Here is a 12,766-nt window from a genome sequence, read left to right on the forward strand (position 1 = left end):
CCAATACCTCTTCTCCCCGATGGCTGCCTCCTGCCCCACCTCCACCCCTGCCTGTAGCATGCCTATCACCCCATCTTGGACTTCACAGCTGAATAATGTTCCCCATTAATGAGCTCCAGATAAGGACTGACGTCCCCTAGTTTTCCGTGTTTGTTCCCTTGGTTACCCCATGGCTGCTGCCCCAGGGCCTCCCCTGCCCCCACCGCCCCCATCTTAGGGGGATTCTCTAGGGGATTGCACCGCCAAACCCCTCTCTCTGATTCAAACTGTTGGCCAAGGCAGGGGCAACACCTTACAAAACTGACCATGAGACAGGGTGTCAACGCTACCCCTTCTGGTGATTGGGAAGTTCTTCCTGCTGTCTGGCCTCCAATTATTCTTTCTTGCAGGGAGTGGAAAATAACTGGTTGATGTGATGTGAACCTTCCAAGGCATAAATGTTTTGTGTATCTTCTGTGCTTGCTTTCTTGCAGTCAGTCACCCATAAGTCATTAAGCTTCACTCGCTCCCTGAAACCCCAGCCAAATAGTAGTTCCCATAGCCTGGAGGCAGGGGGTGATTTCAGAGGCATTGGGACCCTGGCCTTGGGTGATGGAGTCAACCTGGGGTCGACTAAGCAAGCTGTGGGCTTCTATTCCGTCGTCCATCTCTGTGATTTAAAAGGGACAATAAACGTACGTGGGCTTAGGGTTTGGAGTAAACGAATTCATGCATAGAAAGGGCTCAGAGCTGCGCCTGGCCCACAGCAAGCTATCAATTGGTATCATCTGTTATTAATAACATTATTAATACTCTGAGGTGGAGACCACGACTCCCCAAACTCACATGTCAGGGTCCCAGGAGCTGTGACAGGCTCTAGGCACACCCTGGAGCTCAGAGCCACCCAGGCCACAGGGGGAGGACATTTTCTGTGGGGCAGTGAGCTGTGCAGGCTCAGGGAGGCTGCAATAAGCAACCCTCCGGCCTCGGAGCCCACTCAGCTCAGCATCTGGGCAATGCCACCTCCTGCCGTCAATGCCACTCTGGCCCAAGGTCTAGAGACATTTAGGTCTGGGAGTCCCCCCCCCGCCCCATTCCATCGCACTTCTCTAATCCCGCCAGCCCTGCTCCCTCTCCTGGGACCCAAAGGCAGGGTCAAGCTCAGAGTGTGACTAAGAGGACCGGCTCTGGGCCCTGCTCTATCTCCTGTCCAGCAGGTCCCTGGGCAAGTCACAGTCCCAGGAATGGAAATCTGAGAGTGACTGGAGGCTGAAGAGTGGAGCCCCTTGTGTTGCTGTGTGCCCTTGGATGGGCCACACAGCCTTTCTTGTCTTTCCTCTTTGGTCAAAGTGTTCATGATCTTGAGAGAGAAAGTGGCCCACTGACCCTTGATTCTGGGCAGGATCTCCCCTGACCTGGTCAAGTGTAAAATCTCTTACCTCCCGATATACCCAAAAGCGGTGTCATGACTTCTCTCTGTAGCCCATTAACCCCCAGCTCAAATATGTGTATGTGTATGTTGCTCATTCAGTCACATGGTCATACATTTAGAACCCAGCAGGATCTTAGAGGTCATCTAGCCTATGGATCCCACTTTACAGATTACAGCATGAAGTCCAGAGAGACTGTGACTTGCCCATGTTCTGGTCTGGACCCCAGTGTGGAAGGAGGGGAGGGCACCAACCATGACTGGGCCCCTACTTGGGCTGTGCTTTCCCTTATTTATTTATTTATGGCTGCGTCGGGTCTTCGTTGCTGCACGCAGGCTTTGTCTATTTACGGCGAACGGGGGCTACTCTTCGTTGCGGTGCGCAGGCTTCTCATTGTGGTGGCTTCTCTTGTTGTGGAGCACGGGCTCTAGGCGCGCGGGTTTCAGTAGTTGTGGCACGCGGGCTCCGTAGTTGTGGCTCGTGGGCTCTAGAGCGCAGGCTCAGTAGTTGTGACGCACGGACTTAGTTGCTCCGCAGCATGTGGGATCTTCCCGGACCAGGGCTCGAACCCGTGTCTCCTGCATTGGCCAGTGGATTCTTTTTTTTTTTTTTTTTTTGCGGTACGCGGGCCTCTCACTGCTGTGGCCTCTCCCGTTGCAGAGCACAGGCTCCGGATGCGCAGGCTCAGCGGCCATGGCCCACGGGCCTGGCCGCTTCGCGGCATGTGGGATCTTCCCGGACCGGAGCACGAACCCGTGTCCCCTGCATCGGCAGGCGGACTCTCAACCACTGCGCCACCAGGGAAGCCCTGGCCGGTGGATTCTTAACCACTGCACCACCAGGGCATTCCTCTGTGCTTTACCTTTGAGCCGGGGTGGAAGGTGTTCCTGAGAAGCCGGAGGGTTCCAGCTGTGGTTCCTGGCTGGCGAGGAGCTCCCCCGGGGGAAGGTTGCATTTTGTTTACAGTGACCATGACACAGTGTCTTATGAGGAACAAGGTGCCATCAACTGCGTGATGTACTAGTAACTGAGTGTGACAAACATGCTTTCTTGGAGATGGATGGTGAGATGATGGTTGAACAGCACTGTGAATGTGCCTGACACCACTGAACTGTGCACTTACAGATGGTGAGGATGGTAGGTTTTATGTTATGTTAAAAATAATTTTTAAAAGTCAGTGGAGGAAAACAGCCCCCCAAATTCTTTCTTCCCAGTTTTTGTACATATTGAAAGAAGTCTTTTGGATTTATGTAGATATCAGCTTTTAGTCAAAAGTCACTCATGCACACATAAAAAAAGGAAATTATAAGCAAAACAAATTGGCTAAAATAGTTCCAAAATTTCTTCACATTCAGAGTCCGACTTTCCTAAATCCCTTTTCGAGTCCGAGTCGAGTCCTTGATATCTCTCTACACAGTATCACCCTCTGTGCCCTCTCTGCAGTGTAGTGATCCACCATTTCTTATAAGATTGTTTGCTATGTTTCCAGAATTTCTTTCCAAGCCTCTGATACTCCTTCTGTAAGCTTCTGCAGGTGTTTTCTTGCTTCATATGTGACTGGCAATCATCTTGCATTTTTCTCAGTAGTAAAACATAACAATTTCATCTGCTTGTGGGACTCTTCCTTTCTTAGGTTCCGTGAAACACTTGGCAGTTGTTTTACAAGAAAAGACAGACTTGCGGTCATTCTTCAGTGAGAACTATTTGCTTCACTAATGTCAAATTCTTGCCAGGCTGCTCTGTTTCCATGTCCTTCTGTACGCAAAATAACTTTAACTGCTAAACCACAGTGTAACTTTTTGAAGACATTTTAAGTAGCAATTAAACGGAACAGATGTAGGAATGAGAAGGCATGAAACTCATCTGACCAAGTTTAAGTATGCACAGGTAATGACAACTGCTCCCAGCTGCTGTTAAGACACCATGATTGTTAAGACGTTAGAATGAGGGGAAAAAGGTACACCTTAGAACTGATGAAATATAGCAGTTATAATATTAAATGCTCATTTAGTGCTCACTCTCTCATGAACTGCTTTAGACATTCCTACATGTATTAATGCTCTTAATCTTCACAGGAGTCCTATGAGCTAAATTTTTTTTTTTTTGGGGGGGGGGCTGCGTTGGGTCTTCATTGCTGCGCGTGGGCTTTTCTCTAGTTGTGGTGAGCAGGGGCTACTCTTTGTTGCAGTGCGCGGGCTTCTCATTGTGGTGGCTTCTCTTGTTGCGGAGCCCAGTCTCTAGGCTTGCGGGCTTCAGTAGTTGCAATGTGCAGGCTCAGTAGTTGTGGTTTGTGGGCTCTAGAGCGCGGGCTCAGTAGTTGTGGCCCGTGGGCTTAGTTGCTCCACGGCATGTGAGATCTTCCCGGACCAGGGATTTAACCCGTGTCCCCTGCATCTGCAGGTGGATTCTTAACCACTGCACCATCAGGGAAGTCCCTGAGCTAAAATTATCATCTCATTTTTTATGAGATGAGGAAAATGAGACAGCAAGGTTAAGTAACTTTCCTGAGACCACACAGCTAGTAAGTGGGGAGGCGGAATTAGAATCCCAGGAGTCTGACGAGGTTTTTTTGCTTTTATTTTTGTTTTTGTTTTGGCTGCGCCACATGGCTTGCGGATCTTAGTTCCCTGACCAGGGATCGAACCCGTGCCCCCTGCAGTGGAAGCACCCAGTCCTAACCACTTGACCACCAGGGAAGTCTCAGGAGTCTGACTCTAAGAGGACTTTTTAGTTGTGAAAGTGAATCCCTACCTCATACCCACCCTGTGAAATAATCAAGATAGGAAAGAAATGAGAAAGAAGCCTAAAGGACTCTGTATACTAAAGAAGTGGGGATTTGTGTGTTGTTTGCTGGTGGCTTGAAGGAGGGGGCCGAGACTCTGAAAAAGCAGAGGTAGGAGGAGGGTGTCTGTAGGGAGCTGGGCCAGTGAGGGTGCCCCATGTGGGAGCACAGTGACAGAATTCAGGACCGGTGCTGTCTGACAGATGACGTGAGGTGTTTTTCCTGCTCTGAGCTGAGCTGCAAGTGCCCTCCATTCTCCCCACGAGGTCGGTAAAAGTGGGTCACACACCCCAGCCCATGAGGCTGGAACTCTGGGGAAGGAGGGAGAAGGGAGAGGGCAGATCTGCAGTCGGGCGAAGTGGGACAGAGTGAAAAGAGCAACCCCAGGCAGCAGCTGGCAGGAGGGGTTGGGAGGCTGCGGCTCTGCCCCCTTCAGGAAGCCTGAAAAGTATCGTAGGGTGTGTCAGATCCACGCAGTTCTGGGATGGAATGCGAACCTTTGGATTTCTATGTCGGGTTGCCAGATAAAACGCAGGATGCCCAGGTACATTTGAATTTCAGAGAAATAACAAATTATTTAGCGTAAGTATATTCAAAGCAATATTTGGAGCACACTCATATTGAAAAATTACGCATTATCTAAAATTGAAATCTAACTGGGTATGCTGTATTTTTATTTGCTAAATCTGACAACCCTATTCTATGCAAAAGCAAAGAGGGAACCCAGAGGACTGAAGGCCTGGGAACCTCTGGGTTTCAAACTAAATTCTCACAAGGACTTTTGGGGATGAATCTTATTAGCCTCATTTAACACTGGAGGAAACCGAGGCACAGAGAGGTGATGAAAGTTGCCTGAGATCGCAAGGCTGGTAAAGAGCTGAGACAAGCTATAAATACATATCTGTCTGATTCAGAAATTCAGGCTTTTGCCTCCATGGTTGGCAGACTTCGTCCTCAAAGGCCAAGCAGTCCTGACAGCCGAGGCCCAGGTAGAGGCAGGAAGGTCACAGGATCAAGCTCCTGGGGAGATACAGAGACAGCTTCCTGCCATTTCCCTTGCGCCCATGTGGTGGGACCCAGAGATGAAGAAGATGGGACCTTACCTGACCACCCTACGGCTCCCACTGCCCATAAGACAAGGCCAGACCAGCTCCTTCATTTTGGGGCCCTGATACGCATTGTTCCCTCTGCCTGGGACAGGTGTCACCACCATTTTCTCGTGGCTAACTCTTCCTCCAGGCAAGTGACTTTCAAACCTTTGTAACTGAGACCTGCAGGAAGAAATACATTTTATATCCTAACCCATAAACTTTATCTCGATAGATAGAAAGAGACAGATAACTAAAACTAACATTTCACAAAGCAATATTTCCTAAATGTGATGTTTTAAATTCCTCTACTATATTTCACTAAAAAAACTCATTTAGGTAACAACAACCCATCTGATTTCATGGCCCACTAATGGGTTGCCACTCACAGTTTGCAAAACACTGTTTGTGATCCTGGCTGAAAATAGCTTTCTCAACGGGGAAGAGAGCATTGGTGGGGTGAGGAGGGGGTCAGGAACAAGCTTATTCTCATTTAAGAGGATCAGGTGTGAATAAGGGGCACAGGGGCAGGGAGACCTTTCTAATAATAGCCCTGCCTGGTGAGGTAGTGAGTTCCCGAGCTCTTGGAGGAGTCCGATGAAGGCTGAGCAAACACCAGGGAAGCTGTGGCAGGAGCTGGCGCACCAGGATGAGGGCCGGAGAAGCTGACGAACGGGGTTGCATACAGCTCTGCTGCATGGAGAAGCCTGGCAGGCATGTTAATAAAGCTGCTGCATAGCTGGGCATCTGGGAGCCATTGTGGGCGCTAGCAGGAGGGGAGACCAGCCAGGAGGAGAACCTACCGCTCCTCCCTTGACTGAATTCCTCCCACTCCCCGGCTGCCTCCCCCGTCACATCTGGCCCAAAGATGGAGGCCCCAAAGAACCAAGGGTGCCTTGGTACCACCCTCCCTGGTGGGCGGGGGGGGCGGGTCCTCCCTGCAGGGCTGGAGGGCAGAGGGGGAAGGGTTTGCCAGCAGACCCGGGAGAGCTGCTGTCTCTGTCCTACAGGGAGAGAGAGGAGTGGAGAATGCCAGGGACAGGCCGTGCTGGGGTCATTGCCAGATTAGGGAGTAGTAACGAGCTGAAAGTGTTGTGGGCAGTGCCTTGCTTGCAAAGGTCACCCAAACCTGTTTGACTTCCCACTCAGAATAGCTGCAGCTAAGCCACCCTGGCTCCATGGTGCCTGTCTCCAGCATCCATGGCTCCAGCGATTGGGGGACCTGCAGGGCCCTGTTTGGGCTCTGGGCAGGGCCCCTCTCCCCACCAGCACGTCGTCATGCCTGCCTTCCTTCTACCCTGGCGTCACACCCCCTCGTGTCCCTCCCAGACCTCGGCCTCTGTCAGCCTCATACCTCTCCTCGAGGACTGACCCGCCCATCCAGTGTGCGAGGCACCGAGCTAGGCTCACACGGCTTCTCTCAACCAGTCATCTCAGCTATGTGAGCAAGTGGGCACCAACCCCGTTGTACAGAATAGAGTAAGGGAGGTTCAAGAACATTAAGCTTGCTGCCACTTCCTCTGCCCCCACCCCACAGTGCTCTGCTTCACCTCTGTGACATCACAGATCATGCCGTCCAGGATGATTTGGTCAAGCTCCGAGAACAGGAACTGTATCGAATTCATCTTCGTAGTCCCAATGCTTAATACGTGATTGGCCTGGTGTAGACACTCATAAAAATGTTTGTAGAACGAACTGTCTGCCCCAGGTCAAACAGCTAGGAAGTAGCTAAGCCATAATTCAAATTCAGATCTTCCTGGATCCCAACCCAGTCCCACACCCTTCATCCTCCTCCAGGAAGCCTTCCCAGACTTACTCGATCAAGGCAGCTTCTCCACCCTACTCCCCAGAATCCTGGGTATTTGCGTGTGTTCCTATCCCCCTTCTCCCTGCTCTCCCTGAAGGCAGAGACCTGGGATAACATCTCAGCCTGGCTCTGATCCCCCAGCTCTGCCCCCAGAACTCAAGGAGAACTCTGTGAATGCAGGATGCCCAGCCTGGGGGTGGAGGATCCGGGAGAGGAAGGCCTCAGCCAAACCAATGGTACCTTCCGGCCCGTGGGCCCAACCACCCGCCTCATGACTCCTGCTCATCCAACCACGATTCTGCCTGGTACTGGGTCTGCCAGCTTCTCGTGAGAGCCGGTCCAGGTCTTGGTATTCTCCCGGGGTGGGTCCAGGTGGGGCACCTAATCCTCCGCTCCTTTTGCTGCAATTCAATATCAGTCTCCAATTCACACGCCCTGCTGCCATCCTTCCCTCCTCCCTCCAGCCTCAGCTGGGGGAAGGGAGAACTGAGTGCTCTCTGTGGTGGTCCTGAGACACCCTTGGGAGTCCCCCCAGCTGACCACAGCCCCGGGCCTGCTCAGGGATGAACGTTGGCCTTGGGACAGAGGGACCACTGTGCGCACCAAGGGAGCAAGACCTTATGTCCAGCGGCCTGGGGTGGATTCTGGGTCCACCTCGTAGGTGGCCTGTCTGTGGAATCCAAAGCCGCTCAGGCTTTCCAAGCTTCCTGGTAAACAAATGTAAAAGTACCTGCACATGGCAAGTGTTCAAAAATACCAGCTGAGGTTTCCCCAGGGGCTGAGGGCTCGTGGTTCTGGACAATCCCTTCTTCACCCAACCACCCGCCTTGGGCTGCAACGTGGGCTCCTCATCCTTGGTTCTAGCTGATGAATGTCTGTTTTCTCAGGGTTTTAGGGCAGTTAAAGCAGTTCACTGTATTTAATTATTCATGCAACAAATAGTTATTGAGTACCAGTCATGTGCCAAGCAGTGTTTTAGGCTCTGAGATACGTCAGGGAAAAAGCAGACCGAGATCCTTGACTTGGCAGGGCTGACCGTATGGGCAGTTAATTAGACGGCGCCTCTCTGCCTGTTCTCCTCCACTTTAAGCAACCTGAAAAGAGATGGAAAGAAACTGTCAATATTGGAAAATAACAGTGCTTACTCTCCCCTGTTACTTTCACCCCTGTCTTACCACCACAGCTTGAATTTGTCATGTCAGACGAATGTAATGAGAAGTGTGTGCTCTTCCTCAAAAAGTTAAACACAGAGTTACCATATGACCCCAAAGTTCCACTCCTGGGTTTAGACCCAAAAGAGTTGAAGAGTCAGGTGTTCAAACAGAAACTTGGACACACATGTTCATAGCAACGTGATCCACAATAGCCAAAAGGTGGAAACGACCCAAATGGCCATTAACAGATGAATGGATAAACAAAATGCAGTATATCCATATGATGGAATATGATTTAGCCATAGCAAGGAATGAAGTACTGATACCTGCTGCAACATGGATGAAACTTGTACATGTTACACTGAGTGAAAGAAGCCAGGCACAAAAGATCACGAAGTGTGTGATTCCATTTACATGAAATGTCCGGAATAGGCAAATCTGTAGAGACAGAAAGTAGATGAGTGGTTGCCAGGGGCTGCGGAGTGGAGAGTGATTGCTTAATGGGTACAGGGTTTACTTTTGGGGCGGTGAAATGTTCTGGAACAAGAGACTGGTGGTTGCGCAACATTTTGAATTTACTAAATGCCACTCAGTTGTACACTTTGAGACAGTCGAATGGTGAATTTTTTTAAATTAATTAATTTATTTTTGGCTGCGTTGGGTCTTCGCGGCTACTGCTGCTGCGTGCAGGCTTTCTCTAGTTGCAGCGAGCGGGGGCGACTCTCCCGTTGCGGTGTGCGGGTTTCTCATTTCAGTGGCTTCTCTTGTTGCAGAGCATGGGCTCTAGGCGCGTGGGCTTCAGTAGTTGCAGCACGCGGGCTCAGTAGTTGTGGCTCGTGGGCTCTAGAGCACAGGCTCAGTAGTTGTGGCACACGGGCTTAGTTGCTCTGTGACATGTGGGATCTTCCCGGACCAGGACTCGAACCCGCGTCCCGTGCTTTGGTGGGCGGATTCTTAACCACTGCGCCACCAGGGAAGTCCGAATGGTGAATTTTTTGTTATGTTATTTTACGATTAAAAGACAAAAGTGTGGGGCTTCCCTGGTGGCGCAGTGGTTGAGAGTCCGCCTGCCGATGCAGGGGACACGGGTTCGTGCCCCGGTCTGGGAAGATCCCACATGCTGCGGAGCCGCTAGGCCCGTGAGCCATGGCCGCTGGGCCTGCACGTCTGGAGCCTGTGCCCCGCAACGGGAGAGGCCACAACAGTGAGGCCCGCGTACCGCAAAAAACAAAACAAAAAAACCCAAAAGTGTGTTCTGTGCGGAACTTCCTGTCCCATGCATTGTCTCTGCTTCCCCCCAGGGCCTTTGCACGTGCTGGTCCTTCTACCTGGGCTGCTCATCACTCTTCTCTTCTCCCAGTTAACACATCTTCATCCTTCAGGTCTCAGCTTCACCATCACTTCCTCAGAGAGGACCGAGCCCCCCTATAACATACTTGAGCACCATGTGCCGCCCTGGTGAGGCTCTTGTCTTCGTCATAATCGTGACATTTATATGATGAATATCTCCCTAACTAAACTGTAAGCTCCTGGAGAGAGGGGGGAACCTATGTGTTTTTGCTCCTTGATGTATCCCTAGGGCCTAGCTCAGTACCTGGCACATTGTAGATGCTCCATAAATATTTATTGAGTGCATAAATCAGTAAATGTCCCTAAGGGAATTCTAATAGGGTCACTATCCCCACCAACCCCATCTCAGATGGTTTTCCCATCACTGCCACTGCCACCACCGAGCCTTCATAACCACCACGAGGCCCCATCATAATCGTCACTTGACAGGGTGGCAGCATGAGGAGAAGCAGCCAAACTCTCAGGCAGCTCAGGAGGGGTGAGAGAGTTGGTCAGGTCAATTACTAGTATTGGGATCAGGGGTCAGGCGCCACACGGGGCCACTGTCTGAGTTGGAACTTGCGTCAAGTCAGCGCTACACAGGATGAGCTTTCCACGAAGTGCGTATTGAGCAAATACCTGAACGAGTAATGCGCCAAGCACTGGCATGGGAGGAGCCTGGCACATCGCAGAAGCATAATGATGGATTCTGAGGATATTAAAGAGGAGCCTGGAGGGGACTCAGTGGGCGCTGGAATGTGGGCTCAAGGGAGGGAGGGGTACAGAATGACTCTGGGCGTGGAGTTGGTTGGGTCTTGCTGCCTTTACCAAGCTGGGGAGCACTGGAGGAGAGGCAGGTTGGGGAGAAATGATGTTGAGGTGCTTCTGGGGTGGGTAAGAGAGGCAGTGTGGGGACTGAAGGGGAGGTGAGGCAGGAGGGGAGGACAGAGGGCGTTTCCATGATTATGGGAGGAGCTGGGGGGAAGTGGGCAGCTGGAGAGAGGGACGAGGGAGGGGAAGACAGAGACCTCCATGCCCAAGGATGAGGGCGGAGCTGGGCTCCAGACCCCAGGCTGGTCCTGTGCTCGAGCGGGGAGGTCCATGCTTCAGGAGGAAGAAAGCTGGGGCGTGCATGCTGTTGCAGTGTGCAGCTGGGGTAGCAGGAACTCGAGGCAGGTCCCATCTTAGGGCCTCTGTTTTCTTTGTGAATGAAGAGGAAGGTCAGCTGTGAATGAGGAGACTGGGAGAGGTAGAGGCGAGAGGGGACCAGAGCGGGTTTGAAAGAGCTGCAGCGCAGAGCAGACAGAGGGCTGGTGCGGGCAGTGGACAGGGCCTGTCTGAGGTAAGAGGCCACGGTCTCCATGGTGGTTTAGTAGCCCAGGGTGGCAGCCAAGAAGACAACCAGCTCTACTGGCCCGGGGGGTGCTGGGTGGGTGCGATGGGCAGCGGGTGGGGACACAGGCAGGGCAGGGTGCGGAGGCCAGAGGGTCTTGGGTGTGTGGGGAAGGTAGAGGCAGGGCGGGGGGCTGGAGGTCTAGGTGGGTGGGAGCCTGGGACAGGCAGTCGGGAAGAAGGGAGTCATCCGGAGCACAGAGGGCCGTGGCCAGCAAGTGGAGGGTTGAAGCTTTGAACAGTTCAGGTGTTTCAGGAAAGACAGCCTCCAGGCTGTGGCTGTGGGAGTGACTGAGGGAAATGGGGACGTGAAAGCCTTTGGAACTGGACAGCTTCACGAACAGCACAGATGCGGATGTCCTTATATGGGAGGAGAGCTGGGCTTCCAGGAGGTGGAAGTGTTAAGGACAACGCTGAGGAAATAGGAAGGCTCGTCATAGGATTCTGGAAAGACTGAAGAGGGAGAGAGGGAAGAGGAAGAGGCGCAGGGGGAGGCTGGACGGCCACATGGACTTACAGCTCAGATGGTGAGGCCAGACACAAGGTTTGCAGAACAATCCCCTCCGCAGTCCCCTGCTGCATGGGGGTGGGGTGGAGGGGATACGCGTGCCTCTCAGAAGGGGTCAGCCACGGCGGGGGTGGCATTTCTGCAGACTCCAGCCCCTGGTCTCTGGGCCCATGGACACTCTTCATTCGGGCCTTCAGCATCTCTTGCTGAGATACCCAGAGCAGACAACAGATCCACCCATGACCCCAGGGACCTCTCTCTCCAGGCCCATCAATTCTCCAGGGTAACCTTGGCCCGCAGAAAGTTCCCTCAGAACACTGCGTGCCTCCCCATTGCCTGCAGGATCAATTCCACACCCCTGGTGGCTCCGGCCTCCTCTCTCACTCCACAGGCCATGCTGGATTACTTGTACTTCCTTGAACACCTCTGCTCTCTCTTGCCTCTAGGCTGTGCACAGGTGGCTTCTTCTCCACCCTCCTGGCTGGCTCCTGGCCCTGGCCTACTCCCAGGAAGCCTTCCCTGATGACCCAAGACTGCCCCTCCTGGGTGTTCCTAGAGTACTTGGGACTTCCCTTATCACAGAGCTCTCACAACACTGTGATGTCTCTGCTCTGGCTTGTCTTCCCCACCATGGCTGGTACAAGAGCTGGGTCTTGGGTCTCCAACGCCTGGCCCAGGGCCTGGCCCTGTGCAGAAGCGCAATAAACACGTGTTGAATGAATGGGCTAGTTGGTTGAATTGAGCTGAGCTGGGCTGCTGCTGGTCTAATTAGTTCAGAGGAACAGTGTCATGTTCTTTTTTCAATGACCTCTCTGGGTAGTTTTTTGTGGGGAGAAGGACAAAATGTCAGGGATGGATCAGAATTACCTGGAAAGCTTTTCACAATGCAATTGCCAACCTTCCCAGATGTCATATCGTCTGAATTATGTAGTGGTGACAGTGGGAGCACCACATATACTTTGAGAAACTCCCTGGGTGATGCTGACTCTCCACATCTCCCAGCCCCCCAGAGACCACTGTTGAAGGCTGAGTTCCAGGTCATCTTTGAGGTGATAACCATCCGTGGCTTTCAAACAAAGGTGGGCTAGACTCTGAAAGCACTTCTCTTGATCTCCACACCGTGCTGCGCTAACCATGACCCCCACCTTCATGATCCGAAATACCACCAAGTACCTTCTCAGGTGTTCGCCACCATCACCCCACAGCCACCCGGGCCATACCCTCAACACAGCTCTGTCTCAGGGAACCAGCTCCTGCTGCAGCCCAGTTCCCTCTCCCACCAGCGGTCTGGCCATGT

This window comes from Phocoena sinus, chromosome 10, assembly GCF_008692025.1.
Source record: "Phocoena sinus isolate mPhoSin1 chromosome 10, mPhoSin1.pri, whole genome shotgun sequence".
Taxonomy (NCBI): domain Eukaryota; kingdom Metazoa; phylum Chordata; class Mammalia; order Artiodactyla; family Phocoenidae; genus Phocoena; species Phocoena sinus.